Source organism: Calliopsis andreniformis, chromosome 7, assembly GCF_051401765.1.
Source record: "Calliopsis andreniformis isolate RMS-2024a chromosome 7, iyCalAndr_principal, whole genome shotgun sequence".
NCBI classification, from domain to species: Eukaryota; Metazoa; Arthropoda; class Insecta; order Hymenoptera; family Andrenidae; genus Calliopsis; species Calliopsis andreniformis.
Window position 1 is genome coordinate 11,755,458 of NC_135068.1, and position 14,665 is coordinate 11,770,122.

At 43.9% G+C, this 14,665-nt stretch overlaps 1 protein-coding gene and 1 long non-coding RNA gene across 2 annotated transcripts in view; one reads left to right on the top strand and one right to left on the bottom strand.

The window, feature by feature from the left end:
* Positions 1-2,526, bottom strand: part of LOC143181685 (uncharacterized) — a 46,045-nt gene extending 43,519 nt beyond the window's left edge. Inside the window, exon 1 of the mRNA XM_076382221.1 lies at positions 2,393-2,526. The gene's annotated coding sequence lies outside the window, so the exon portion shown is untranslated. The remainder of the gene's footprint in view (positions 1-2,392) is intronic.
* A 4,041-nt stretch (positions 2,527-6,567) lies between these two features.
* LOC143181423 (uncharacterized) lies at positions 6,568-6,908 on the top strand. Its single transcript, XR_013002277.1, has 2 exons — positions 6,568-6,673; positions 6,798-6,908. It is a non-coding gene; the product is annotated as an uncharacterized LOC143181423 (long non-coding RNA).
* The last annotated feature ends 7,757 nt before the right edge of the window (positions 6,909-14,665 follow it).

The window sequence follows — 14,665 nt, forward strand, 5'->3', positions numbered from 1 at the left end:
TGAAAAGATATTAAATGTAAAAGATATTTTCACCCCTCAAAGATTAACACGAGTGCCCAGAATTGCCACTTAAAGAATCGTCCCAGAAATTCTTCTGAAAGCCACAGGTCTCGAATTCTCTGACGAAACGAGAGGCGAAAGGAATCCCTTTAAAGGTGTCCCCTTAACCCTTTCACTGTCCCTGACCCCCACGTGGCCACTGACCTCGTGGCACTGTCTGACACGCTCAAATGATCTTACACAGCGCCGTGGGACTTTCAAAGGGTGAGCATACACGCGACCCTGGATAGGCAAAGCAAACTGCACAGTATTTGACGCTACCCTAACGCTTCTAATTATCATCTCGACTGTCACTAATTAACACCTCGAACCTTCTGCATTAAAGCACACCTGCATCTTTTCATCAATACCCATGCCAAATACCTCAGAATTACAAAACACAGCCTCCAATTTCGACAAGATCGAAACGTCTAAATGATGGAAATCTGTCGACACCACCCACGCAGTCCACACGCTGCATTATTGACATTTCATCGAGGGATTCCATCATTAAGCATTTCTAAATATTGGGCCGAGAGCCATCGCGCAGTGAAAGGGTTGAGAGGACTGCAAATTACAGAGAAAAATCATTTCAAAATATTGATATTTTTTATACAATCAGAGCTCTTTAAGGTTGCAAACTGTTACAGCGAGGGTTGTAAATTTTGCATGCTCCCTTTTGGAAAAATTCTACTATCCCCTCAGTGTTTAATGTTTCACCATATTTCAGGGTTTGTTGTAAAAACACCGAAAATCAACAGCAGACCCTCGAGCAGCGCGAAACGTGGGATGAAAAATTCTCCTCAATGTTTGCACGGGCGCAGCGGATCAATGGATAATAGCCATAATCGATGAGGAAAGGCAAAGGCTATAGCTAGCCAATCAACTCGGCGCGAGCAAAACTTAATCCACGGTTAAACGAATTTCTGTGCCAGGGAGAGAATCTCTAACCTAGGCGGAACACTTTGATAGTAGAGGAGCAAACAATTAATCAGACTGTATAGATATCTTTAAAAAAAGAAAAAAAGGAACAAAAGAACGCATTTTTTCCTTTAAAACACATAACAGAGAAAGTAATAATTACGTTGTATCCAGATAAAAAATGATATACTTTTGCAAACACTGTAAAACAATTTTTCTACAATTCTGTTCTGGTAGTTCCAGTACTGCCTTCCCAAGAAATTAATTTTTCATTTTTTTTAGAATAGTGGAACTCGAGAAGAGTCTACTAATTTCTGCACATTTTCGTTTCTATAAACAGAGACTTCGAGAGAATAAATGGTGCATTCAGAGTAGTAGGGTTCAATATTTTCGCGCTGACTGCAGCCCTGCACGTAATACCCACATTTTCAGTCTAGTAAATCCTTTGTTTCAGGAACAGAGCGTGGGCGTTCGACGCGCGACCACTTAAATAAATAAATCCGAATATCTCCGAGTATCTCGTTGAATGCGTATTCCACCGAATCTGCGTTAACTCGTTAGCCCCACGTTCCGCTGGATTACCATGAATATAGAATCCCTCTGAACGATAAACGGAACCATTCAGGATCTGGCCTGACGTTTAAACGATTGTACGCCGAGCATTAATTAGCATTCACCGCTAGGATTAATATTTTCTATAAACAGTGACGTCGTATAATTTGTCGCGGTCGAACGCGCCAAAATTTGAAAGCTGCTCGTGCTTTGTGCGACGTTGTCGAAAGTGATTTACTGCTACTACTGGCTCCAGTGGCTTCACGACTATTCGAGTTCGATTACTGTCGATACGATTAATTATTTTTCATTGTATGAGCGAGAAATAGCGAGAAGTGGAAGTGGCGAATTTTCGGTTCAAAAACTGATAACGATGAAAAAGGTTGTGAAGATACGAGTCTCGTGGAATACAGAAAAATGTTGAAAAAGAATTGAAAGAAATGAGGTTATTCTCTGTACTGAATAGAAATTCAAAAAATTGCAGTTCTTCAGAAAAATCCCTCAAGTTCTATAAAAAATTACTCCCCTGAATAATTCAACATCTCGCGCAATTTTTACGCAGCGCATCAATAATTCATCCCAACAATTCTCAACAAAGTATCACAAGACCGAGAGGCCGCGATTCCTCATAAAAATCCTCTTACGACTTTTATGACTTTCCAGAATTCTTTCTGTAAATAATTTAGCCTCTCATAAAACCCACCGATAACTCACCCCCTTCCACCCTGTTGGGGTGTTCCAAGTAATCGAACGACAAGCGTCCCTTAAAAAATGCCCCTGCTGTACGATCGAGCGAGCATCGGAAACAGCGGTCGCATCCAGTAATATACGATCACGATTCGACGCTTTTAATCACCCTCTTGCAACTACCACCACCTACCTGTGCATCGGTGCTCGCCAGCCGTATATTCGTATCGTCGACACGTGCACCAGGGATCGGGGATTGGTTTCCGCTACGACGCCCAGCGCCTCGTACTACGCACGTTTCCAGGTGGACCCCGTGGCGTCTCTGTCGAAGATCCTGGGTCACCAACTTCCTCCACAATGGCATGCAAGCTCTGCAAGCAGACCAGTCGAGTGTTTGGAAAACGTCAGGCTCTTCAGGAATTCTTTTTGGTTGATTGAAATACACTTGATATAAGCGACACTCGATATAGACTCGTGAGGAGTAGATAGTGGGTAATAATAATGGAGAAATTATAGTAGATAGTGAAAACGAGTTCAAAAAATAATGGGAAATTTTTAGTACATTGTGATACACTTTATGGAGTCACTACTCGATGTAGACTCGTGAAGGGTAGCGATGGAGAAAGGTAATGCAAATATTACGGTAGAGACTCTAACAAGTTTGAATGAAAAATGTAGAATATTTTTAGTTCAGTGAAATTCACTCGATACAGTTAATATTGGTGATGAGTAAAAATTTAGAAAGGTAGTAAAGAGATTCTAGTTGAGACTGTATAATGCAATGTTTGAAAAAAAATGGGAGAATGGTTCTGAGAAGCAGTGGAAGTGATGACGAGCTAACAGTGAGCAGAGACTGTAATTCGATTAAAATCTCCTGTAATTAACAAGGGAAGGATCAAAGGCACCCATAGAACACGCTTCCAAGTAGTGAATGAAAAGCGACGTTCTGGTCGAAAACAAACCTCCCTGAACTGTTGACGAACTCTCAACTCTCGCCCAGAGGGGGTGGAAAAAGGGAAGATACGTTTGGGTGGTTTACAGGAAACTTGCGATTCGTCTACTCTGAGAGAGCAATAAGAAGCTCGTGACTGGGTTACAGTGACCCCATGAACTCTACGTTAGAAGCTGATGAGTTGCTCCAAGGAACTCATTAATAAAATTTTATAAGCTCCCTTCTCCAACTTCCGATTAGACACAGTAAAATTGAAGGCTAGGTCTGATGAAAGTCCAATCAGAGAATTATAAAAGCTTTTTGTCGAAAGACTCTCAACTCAAACTACGGTCTCGTACTCCTTAACACTATTCAATATTAATCCCGAACTTATCGAAGCCCAGTCTAAGAAATTACAGGAGCTGGCTACCGAAAGATTCTCAACTCAATCTACGGTCCCACACATACGATAATCCTGACCCACATCTAACACAGGCCAAATCAAATCCCAGTCAGGAAATTATACAAGCTCACTACCGAAAGATTCTCAACTCAAACTACGGTCCCTTCCTCGTTAACACTATCTCAACACTCACCCAGATCTAACCCAGGCCTAATCAAAGCCCAATCATGAAGCTATAGGAGCTCACTACCGAAAGACTCTCAACTCAAACTACGGTCTCGTCCTCCTGAACACCACAAGACACCACAAAACGCATCCCAGACGCACTCGGCAGCTCCCACCTGCTCCACTGTCACCCTCACTCACCGAACTCTCCCTGCACCTGTTCCCAGGTGCACAGGGTCAGGTTTCACGCGACGCGGTATCTGAAAAATCCCAAGAGCGTCCTCCGCTAATCGCCTGGGCAGGTCAGCGTCTCGTCCCCTGGAGGCCCAGGTTGAACCCCGACGCGGAGTGTCGAAGAGAGCTCGCTCGCCGGCCGGCCGGTTCTCCTCGTGGATCCAAACTTGTGGCTCGGTTGGCGCGAGCGGGCGCGAGCGGGCGCGAGCGACTGGTAAGCGAGGGAGAGCGAGCGAGACGGAGAGGGAGCGCGGAAGAGGGCGAACTGCGCCTCTCGACGGGTGGCAGGTCAGCGACCGAGTCCTGTGTCCTCCGAATGCTTTCTGTCGGCGGCGCGCTCGCGACTGGGATCCTGGATCTCGGATGAGAGCGAGCTCTGAACAGTCGACGCGCAGGCGCCCCTCTCCGTCCTCCTCCTTCCTGCTGGCCAGCCCCCTCCGCCTGTGGCTCTCCCTCTTTCGACGCTACCCTGCTACCCCCAACACCTCGCCCTACCCCTGCCGCTCGGCCTTCCCTGCCTAACCCTGCTGACCTGCATGTATAAGCAGCTGTTTCTCCTGTTTTACCATCCCCTGCGTGCGACTACCTCGCCAGCTCGCTGCTGCCCCTGCGTTACCCTACTCAGCCTCCCTCGGACTACCCCTGACGCAGATCGAACAGGTGCTCCTTTATTTGGAAGTTGCCTGGTCCAGGAGCACCTGAGGGGAGCTGGATAGGGGTGAAGAGTATTTTTGTATGGCACAGAGACGTCTTAAGAGTGTCCTGAAGACGTACAGTGAAGTCCTGAGAATGTCTAAAAGACATTTTTGAGAACTCTGAAGTCATAGATCAGTATATCTTTGGGGTGTTTTAAAGGAGTATTTGGAAAGTCATGTGCTATCTGAGCTGAGAGGTTGTGGGAACATTTTGTTCATTCTTGAACATTATTTGAACAATATTCTCCTCTTCAAGTGCCACCAAATTGCTTTTAACCCGGGGAAAAAATTATTTAAAATTTCTAGGGTCAGTTATTGTACACCCCCAACACAAAGAATAGCTTTCCACAGCCAAGTTTCTTTTACTGCTGCTTTTACTCTTGTTTACCTTTCTTATATTCTCCAAAGGCCTGATCAGTTACGGTTTGTTCTACTTCCGCATAGTGCACCCCCTTTATTCTCGTCTGTTTTCTCTGTCCTTGGTCCCCTCCACCCCTACCCTGTTTACTCTTAAGAGATTAAACAATCCAAGCATTTGTGTGGTCTTCTAACTTATATTGTATTTACTAAATTCCTACAGGCGATATATTCCATGGAAAGCGGAGTGCATGCATTCTGCAAATTTTATTACACTAATATAATGACTGCAAATAAAATTCCTGCAAAACTGTGCATTTGAATCCCCATTGCCCCGATTTTCCTTCTATCGATTCCGATCTGCGTCTGACCACATACGTGCCTCATCTACTTAGAGCGGTTCCTCTAGCTTCGATAGGACGAGTCAATCATGTCTCCGACATTCCCTGAAACGCATCGTTCTGTGCAAGGAATTGCAATCGACTTAAGCAATTCATTAACAAGACGAAAGTACTAATTCTAGAAAACCAAAGCGCTTAAGGGGCACAAATTCATCAAGAATTCTATTCAAAATGCTCGAGTCGTAGCTGCAGTTAAACAGTCGAGAAAACTTCGCAATTTTCCCTTATATACATGAAGTTTCACGAAAAAAGGAATTCCAGCGTCGCGAGCATACTCGTACAAGCTCCTTACCGCTGGGATTAGTACGACACTGCATTTTCACAGAAATTAGAGGGTGTCCTTAGATAAAACGATTTGATGAGTTTCATCCCCCTCTTGGTCAACCCTCCCCAGATCACGTTTCGTTTATTCGCCGCGGTTCGATCTCAGCGACGCTTTTTTGCTCTCCACCTTCCTTTGGATTCTTGATATTCAATCCCACCTTCATCCCCCGCGCTAACGAAGCCGCAATCAGTCAACCCCCTTTCATCGTCCGTAACGATTTTAACTATTCTCTGTATAATCCCAAATTTCATCAGTCATAGAGATCCCCTCTGTGTCTAGAGTACTCGAAATAAAAAAGTTTGGAGAAGCTTCTGCACCCCTTTGATATTAAATTAAAAAAAGAACAAGTGCTTGAAAAACTACGAGCTTTAAATACCAGCAACGTTTATATTAAAGTTTATTAATATTGCCCGGAGTAATGGACATTTAAAAAGCAACAAACTGAGGAGATATCGATCCTGCAGGAATTGAACTGTTCACAGATGTGGGAAGCACCGATACTTATGGAATTTTCACAGCCCCATTGACGTAAAGCGCTCACCTTTAACTTCTGTCCACTTAGTCATATTTATGGCGCCGACCAGACGAGGTGTGAAACCACGGACAGGCGGGGCAGAACAACACCCTTACCTTTTGCTCGTGCATCCCACACGGAGGGGTGACAGGGGGCGTATGAAAATTCTGGGCAAGGGTGTAGGCGTGCGCCGCAGCGGCGCGCTGTTCCTTTTGCTGTTTATAAAGTTTCCTGGCGCCGCGATAAAAAGAGGATTAGCCAGCTGGCCATGCGTGTAATTTTATTATACCAGCGCGGTCTCGAATGCTGCTTCACAAGGGCTGGAACAATGGGTGTAGTGTTGCAGGGTTGCATGACATTTGGATGAGATGGGGATATTTCGTTTATGTTTAACGACAAGAATTTATCGGGCAGATGAATGTTGGAGATTACTAAGGCAGAGATGCAAGGTGGTGTGAGTGGGCTGCTGTTGAGAAAAGTGTTCCATGGGGTGGTTCATGTAATTGGGAGACTTTGCTCGTGGTCTGACGCGTATTCAAAGGATGTAGAAATAATAAAAGCTATAAATTCCAGGCACAACACTTTAAGCCCTGTACGTCCTGTGTCTATGAAGCGAGAGAAGCCTTAATAACCGTAATTAAATTCGCCGCCACGGAGGGCGGATGCGTGCAGCATGGAGCATAAATCTGGAGGCGTTGCGGGAAACATAACAGACGTAAATCGGGCCAGGATTTCTGGTTTAGGAGTGCTTGTAATTATGCGACCGCGGTGAGAGATGGAGAAACGAGGGGAAATTGAAATTGAGGTGGCAAGTAGCTGGGCCACCACTTTTGAAGGTGAAGGTTTTCTGATTTATTTATTTCTTGGGGTCCTCTGACTCTCTGTTTATGTAGAAATACGTGATAATGGATATTTTAATAAAAATTGAAGTTAATTTTCACGGGACCTCCACTTTTGAAGCGACCTCTAGAAGGAGGGACCCATCAAGGGCCGACCACCACTTTTGAAGACGAAGAGTTTTTGATTTCTTTACTTCTTGAGGTCCTCTGACTCTCTGTTTATGTAGAAATACGTGATAATGGATATTTTAATAAAAATTGAAGTTAATTTTCACGGAACCTCCACTTTTGAAGCGACCTCTAGAAGAGGGACCCATCAAGGGCCGACCACCACTTTTGAAGACGAAAAGTTTCTGATTTCTTTATTTCTTGGGGTCCTCTGACTCTCTGTTTATGTAGAAATATGTGATAATGGATATTTTAATAAAAATTCAAGTTTCTTTTCAGGGACCTCTACTTTTGAAGCGACCTCTAGAGCGAGGGACCCATCAAGGGCCGACCACCACTTTTAAAATTGAAATTTCTCAATTCTCTGTGGTCCTACACCTTCCCACTCCTAAGAACTCTAATTTTAATAAAAATTCAAATTCTATTAAGGGGCCCATGCTTTTGAAGCGACCTGTACAGTACAAAAATGAGACAAACGAAGAAAAGGACCACATGTAAAGCCACCTGGCAACGACTCCACGAACCTCAGCCGCGATTCTTCATTCTATTGGGTCTTCCACGATACACTGTGCAGTAGCGCTGCAATCGATAAGTTTCGACCACTCAGCATCTTCATTTTTCTTCGGCCACGTTCTTCTCTCGACAACGAGCTTGCACTTATGATTGATGCTTCCGGGTATCGATTCCCACATTATTCGAGTGCTTTCTTCGCTGAGTTTCATGTAAATCATCAATATATCACGCGACAGAGGAAACGCTCTTTGCCATATGCGCGACTCGCAATGCAAGAAGATGAATATCCCTGGGGCGTGGAATGCAACAGGAAGGGAAGCATTTGGAGGTCCAATTTATCTTGCAACATGTTCGTAATAAGAATATCTAACAGGAGCAATCAGGCGTGCGCAGAATGCAGGAATTTTCCTACATTTGAAACTTCAGGAACAGAAAATAAACGATAATATTCCCAGAAATTGATAGCCCCTAAAATACCGCGGGAAATTTAAACCCTGTACCTCTTGTTTTACGATCCACAAATAAACGCTAATAAATCAACGAAGGTAAACTATTTCCTCAAAATTCCCATCAAGGAGGATCATTATGCAGACTGTTCCTCCCTCCTAACAGCCATAAAGCGAAACTTCAATCATGTAATCGACACCATTACTACATCAGAGCATAATCGAAATTACTGTACCTAATTAACAGCAAATGAGTTCATTGCAGCCACGCAAACATGGTCGACGATGAATCCACGGAATTTCCGCGAAATATAAATTCACAGAATTGCAGAATTCTGCTCCACAAAGATATTAAAAAAAAAAACACGCCTACCCAGTTCACCCGAAACTTTATCACTCTCAGAATGCTCGAACCGCTAATTAAAATTTATTTCATTGGGTAAAATCATTATCGACGAGCCCTCGAAAGGGAAACTCGCCCCAATTTATTTGTCGAGATCGATAATTCGCTTCGAGGAAGCGTGTAAGCCCTCGCAGATATTTTGTCAGCGGGCTTTGAAGTTCGAGTGGAAAAATGGTCGTCGATGCAGGTGCGCGAAATTCCATGGAAACGGTCGCCCAACCAGCGCGGGAAAATCCTGGGCGAGGATTAACGCGAACACGCGCGTGGAGCGCGTCATTTTCGCGAGCATTTTGCGAGAGTGTTCTGAATCTTCGACGATTACAGCAAATCCAGACTATCCCCGTGAAAATATCGCGAGCATGGACTACTGGCTGCATAAATCGTGCCTCTTCCACTGAAGTAGATCTCTCCCTCGACCAGCCCATAGCCAGCCCATGGCACTGTCGCAGCGAGCAGCAGTGAAGCGGCGTTCCCATTAAAGATCACGCGATATCGAAGCAGCAAGTGCCTCCACAAGGGAACGAAGGCTGCTGAGATCCAGTTCGGTGAATAATGCAATGCCCGAGACATTGTTGCTGGCTGGGAAAAGGGAATTCCTCCATTCGCTGATGAATTCTGAACGCTGCTGTTCGTACACGTTTTGCTCGGGGAACTGGCCAGGGATTAGCGTGGGGTTCAATTGGATTAAAGGAGATGAAATCTGAATCTAAATGAGAGACAGAATGGGTGCTGGTGTGGAGAGAGAGAGAGAGCTGCTGAAGGGGGAGATAACAGTAAGAAGAGACGAAGATTCTGTGATGGCTCGTCTGATCGGGCGCTGGGATATTCTACTTGCTGGGGTTACTACTGGGATATGGCTTGAGTCGAATAAAGGGGATAGGAAAGGAAATTGCATCCTCCAGCGTGTACAGTAATATTCTCTGTTTAACGCGTGTCTCGCCACTCATGGGGTTATGCTACTGGGGACGAACTCTGACGTCTGGATTAACGTAGAGTTATATTACTTACTGGATGTTTGGATGAAGTGCAAATTTTCCTTTTATGTCTGACCGAATATAAAGTTGCATTACTCACTGGATACCTGAACAGAACTTTTCCTCCTATGTCTGACTAAGTATAGAGTTATACTACTTGCTAGACACATGAATAGAAAACAATTTTCCTCTCGCGTCTGACTAAGCATAAAGTTATACTACTTACTGGACACGAATAAAACACAAATTTTCCTCTAATGTTTGACTAAGTATACAGTTACTCTTAGATATTTTTAGATACTGTGATAAGCTACAAATTGTCAAGATAACGTAACAGGTTCTTATGCAGAATAATTGAATCACAAGGCAACTTTTCATGAAATAATCCCCCTGGCTTTATCTCTGGGAGCCAAGCAGCGCGTCACAAAGAGCGATCATTCCCTTAAACCTATTCTATTAGTTCGTAAAACCTGGCTGGGACACGCTTAAAAGGCTCGAGTGACTAGAATCGGGGGGATGCAAAGGGGCACCTCAGAACGAAGAATTACATAACAGTGGCCTCCCAGGGAGGAGCTTAGCCGTGTCTCGCTAACTCTGCAGCCTGAATATATTAAAAATGATAAATTCAAGTAGGATTTTTCTGCCCAGCCATAAAGCGCAATTCCCTGAAACACGCTTTAATGGGACGTGAAGCTTCTCTTCGTTAGGCGAAGACGGCATAAAAGCCCAGGCGACTTTTATTCTTTGCGTTAGAAACGGATCCACTGAATACGTCAGAGACACAATAAATCAGCTTTGATTACGCGAGTCGTAAAAACAACTTGCCATCTCTCGTCTCCCTTTCAAATCGCGGATAAAGAAGGAGATCTAACCGAGCACTTGCCTGGGACACCGCGGACGGTGGTCTCAATTTATAAAGAAGTTTAATGGAACCTTTTTAGGACTCATTAAAGTGACGTTAATTGCGCGACCGCGGAAATGGACTCGCAGGAGACTTCAGAAATCTAAGAAACCCCGAAATACTGGATCTCATAAACCTCGCTGCAATTATAGGAGCTGGAATCGAGTCAAATGGATTCTCGAGGTCGTTGCCCACACCACGCCTCTCTATCCTCGACACTACACTCTCTTCTCAAGCCCGCGAAATTCAAAGTCCCTTTCATCGAATTCTCAAGAAACATGAAATAATAAAAATATTTTTCTCCTAGCTTACCCTCGTGGAACAAATAAATACATAAAATACATAAAAATTGAGAATTAAAGAAAACTCTATTGGAAGGGGTTGAAATACTGTTCCTGGTTTACATTTCCAGAATTATATTCAGAGTAAACTCAGGAGCTTCTCTTTGAAAATATGAGGGACACAGAGGGGTGGCCACAGATAAGGAATTACGAGTGCAAGATAAACGTCCAGTTCCAAACACTGCAGTGATAACACGAGCCCGTGATACTGCTGAAGTAATAGCATCTCTCAGCTTCCATTAAGCGGCGAGGATGGAGTAGCCACGTGCACGCTGCGCGTGTAACATGCTTTATCTAATTATGAGAACAGTCGACTACAACCTTTCCATAGACGACCTTCATCCCTCGACATTTTGCCTGTCCTACGCCTCCGTGTTTTATTTTTTCAAGAGTAATATCAGGACATCAAGCTTTACTACACCGCAACTCCTGCAAGTTTCTATTGGTCATTTACTGTATACCGTCCCCCATTAATGGAGGCAAAGTTGGTTACGATTTTCGATAAAGTACTTTGTCCAATTATTTCAACTCCCCCGATCGAGGGCGCTGAATAATGGGGTAAATGAGTGAGCTGGGGGATGGGGAGAATTGTAAATAGCTCTCGTGCCTGCTGAGAAATAAACGAAGATGATTCGAGAGCCGATAAAGTGATGCACAGGGTGGCCAATAAATAATAGTAAGAATAAAGAACGAGAAGCTCGAGTGGAGCTTCTATATTTGAATTTTGCGTACCTGAGAAATGGGTAGAATTTCAGGCCACCCTCGTGATCTCCTATCAGATGAACCGATTGGCAAACACCGAGTTATCGTGGTTGCAAATGAACAGCTTGCGATCGGTGGTCGGTCTGTTTGCGATTCACTTCAATGCTGCTAATCAAACAATTGGTCTTAGCTGCGGGCTCTCCGCTAAATTATCAAATATTCCATTCGTACAGCTATCGATTCTGCGCTGAGCAAAGGAGAGGGGACCCTGCAGAATTGACAGGAAATCTGTAGCAAGCCCATGAAATATGCGAGCCTCGAGTTCCTACATATATCGCTGTACGCGTATGGTAAGTTACATTAAATAAAAGCCAGCAGGGTGAAACAACCCCTATCGATCTTGCGACTCCCATTACATGGGATTCTATATTTTCTTTCCAATATCAAGCTTTTATTTTCACTCGACTTCTCTTCTAAGGAAGTCTAATTTTCGAGTAGTGGGGTGGAGTGAAAACGTAGTTGAAAATTAAATAATAGCCATAATAATAGTTATAATTTAAAAAAATTATGAAGAGAATGAAAATTCACCACCTTCTAAATTACCCTCTGCAAAATCCCCAACTTTCAATTCCCTACATAAAAAATTCCCCACTCTCTCAATTCTTCACCCCCTCAATCACCCCTCTCCAAAATTCCCCCCATCCAAAATTTCCCATCCCCTCAATACTCCACTTCCCTCATTTCCCCACCCTCAGTTCTCCGTCTGAATTCCCCACCTTCAGAAAATTCTCCATCTCCTCAGCACCCCACGTCTAAAATTCACCAACCCCAAAATTCTTCGCCCCAAAATTCCTCCACCTCTCAATTTTCCAGCGACGTTGCCCATTAAGTATTCTCGAGGCCCATCATTTTATCGTCGAAAGATTCTGCGCGACGACGTTTTCCTCTTATTCTCGCCACGTAAACATCGAAAGGCGTTCAAGAATGTTTCCGATACACTGTCACGTAGAGGCGACAAGGACGCTGCGCAAACGTTTGGCACGCGCGACTCTCTGCACGTTCGTACACCCGTTTTGGAATAAGTAAACAGCAGAGCAGAGAATTGTACGAGCACGTCACCAAGGGAAACGGAATATCGTGGTATCGAGGAGCGTCTATCAGGATCGCCCAATAAGGGTGAGAGGTCGGATTATACTCGGGCGTCGTTCACCCCTGTGCACAGTAATTATTCGCCAGCGCGGATAGTTCTGATCCTAATTGCTCCCTGCGGAACGAAAATTTACTTTGGGGATGGTTACGATCTGTTACGCCATTTTGGAGAGAAACTAATATCGAAAACTTCGAATTTCTGTTAAACATGAGACACCTTAGAACCTTTCAAGCCACTATTTGTATAAATTTATGAAAAAGGTATAAATCTATTTTTAGATGCCTGCAATTTCGTTATTTTTTTTAAATAGAATATTTCATGGGAAATTGACAAGTTGATAAATGTGTTTTCAGAGTTTCATGTAAGTGTACAGATATATTTTGTAATTAAGCTTCAGGAATTTGTGGACTTGTGCATATTTTCTGTTGTTTGAGCTCACGAGTTTATTTCGTCATTGATAAATTAGCTGCATCTGCTAATGTGCGCAAACGCTGTGTCCAGTTTCGAGCAGCACTCGTGGAAATGGCACTACAGCTGTTTACAGATGCTCGCCACACTGAGTAATTGTTCGACGATGATACCTAAGGCATTGATGCAAGGAACAATCTATCACTGGCTCGTCTTCGATTTTCTAAATTACAGGAGAATTCAATTCCCAAGAAAAACTAGTTTCAGAAATACATTAACAGAATATCCTCAATTTCCATTACCCAAGAAAGCAATTCTGGATCGAGGATCGCCAAAAAGCTCGATTCCCCCATGAAATAAATTTGAAAAATTAACTTCCCTCGTTTCCCTGTGGATTCCTGCTTCCTGCAAAGTGCTCCAATTAATATGAAGCAAAAACTGCTAACTTCCACTAGAGGTAAGTACCAGAAATCAATTTCGCCAGTAATTTGAGAAAATCACTGGCATGGTTCGGGCCAAAGTACACAGTGGAAAATGAATTTCGAAGTCTATCTGTAGCTTCGACGAGAGATTATGATACGATGAAAGTGGGCAGCGTGGAGGAATATTATCTGGATTATTTAATTAACGTCGTTGAAGTCGTTAATTCCTGGACAAGACTTCGGGGCGACTTTTATCGAATATAAAATCGATATGTGCGCAGCAACCTCGTTCGAGAGAACGATCCCGCGAGCAATGTTAATCGGTTGATTGGCTGGCGTACAATTACGTTAGGGTTATCGATTTCTTCGTTTCAGAATCAATAACACGACCTTCGCCGCCAGTCGACGATTATTTCATCCACCATCCCCTGTTTCCTGCGTTCATCCTTCCGCTCGCGAGCTTCGTTTCCTTCCTGCGCGCTTCCGCCGTTTTTGGAATTCACTCTGACATGGACACAGCCCACACTCAGCAGATTTGTCTCTCGGTTAGTTGACTGTACTCGGTTGTGGGGGTGAGAGAGTGTGGTTTTTTACTGAATATTTTGAAAATTTAGACCACTGTACAGAGGTTAATAAATTTTTTCTGGGATCTATTCTTCGGGGTATGTAAAGCTGGAACCCTCTCCTTGCAAATGAGACCATGGTGAGTGCTCTGCGACTTTTTTTCGCTGAGATATCGAAGTCTGAATGAAAAGTGAGCCTGAAGCCGCTGAATCACGCCGTGATCCAGAGACTCAAAAAGTGGGCAATCTTTGAGCTGCTGTAGCATCGTCAAAAAAAATCGCAGGAGGCTGAGCCTGGTCTCATTCTAAAGGGTAAAGCCTCCACTTTAACGTTCCTGAGTTGAACTTGCCGAAAAAAATTCTCCAGTTGACGACCTACCGAGAGAGGGAGGGTGGATTTTCCTCGAACGTTTTCCAACTTCAGACGACTGTCGAGAACTTGATAAATTTTTTGGGGGATATTTTTCAAGGGTAGGTTGAAGTTTGAACCCTCCCCTGTCGAATGAGACCATGGTGAGTGCTCTGCGATTTTTTTTCGATGAGATATCGAAGTCTGAATGAAAAGTGAGCCTCCAGCCTTGGAATCACCCAGCGATCCAGAGGCCCAAAAC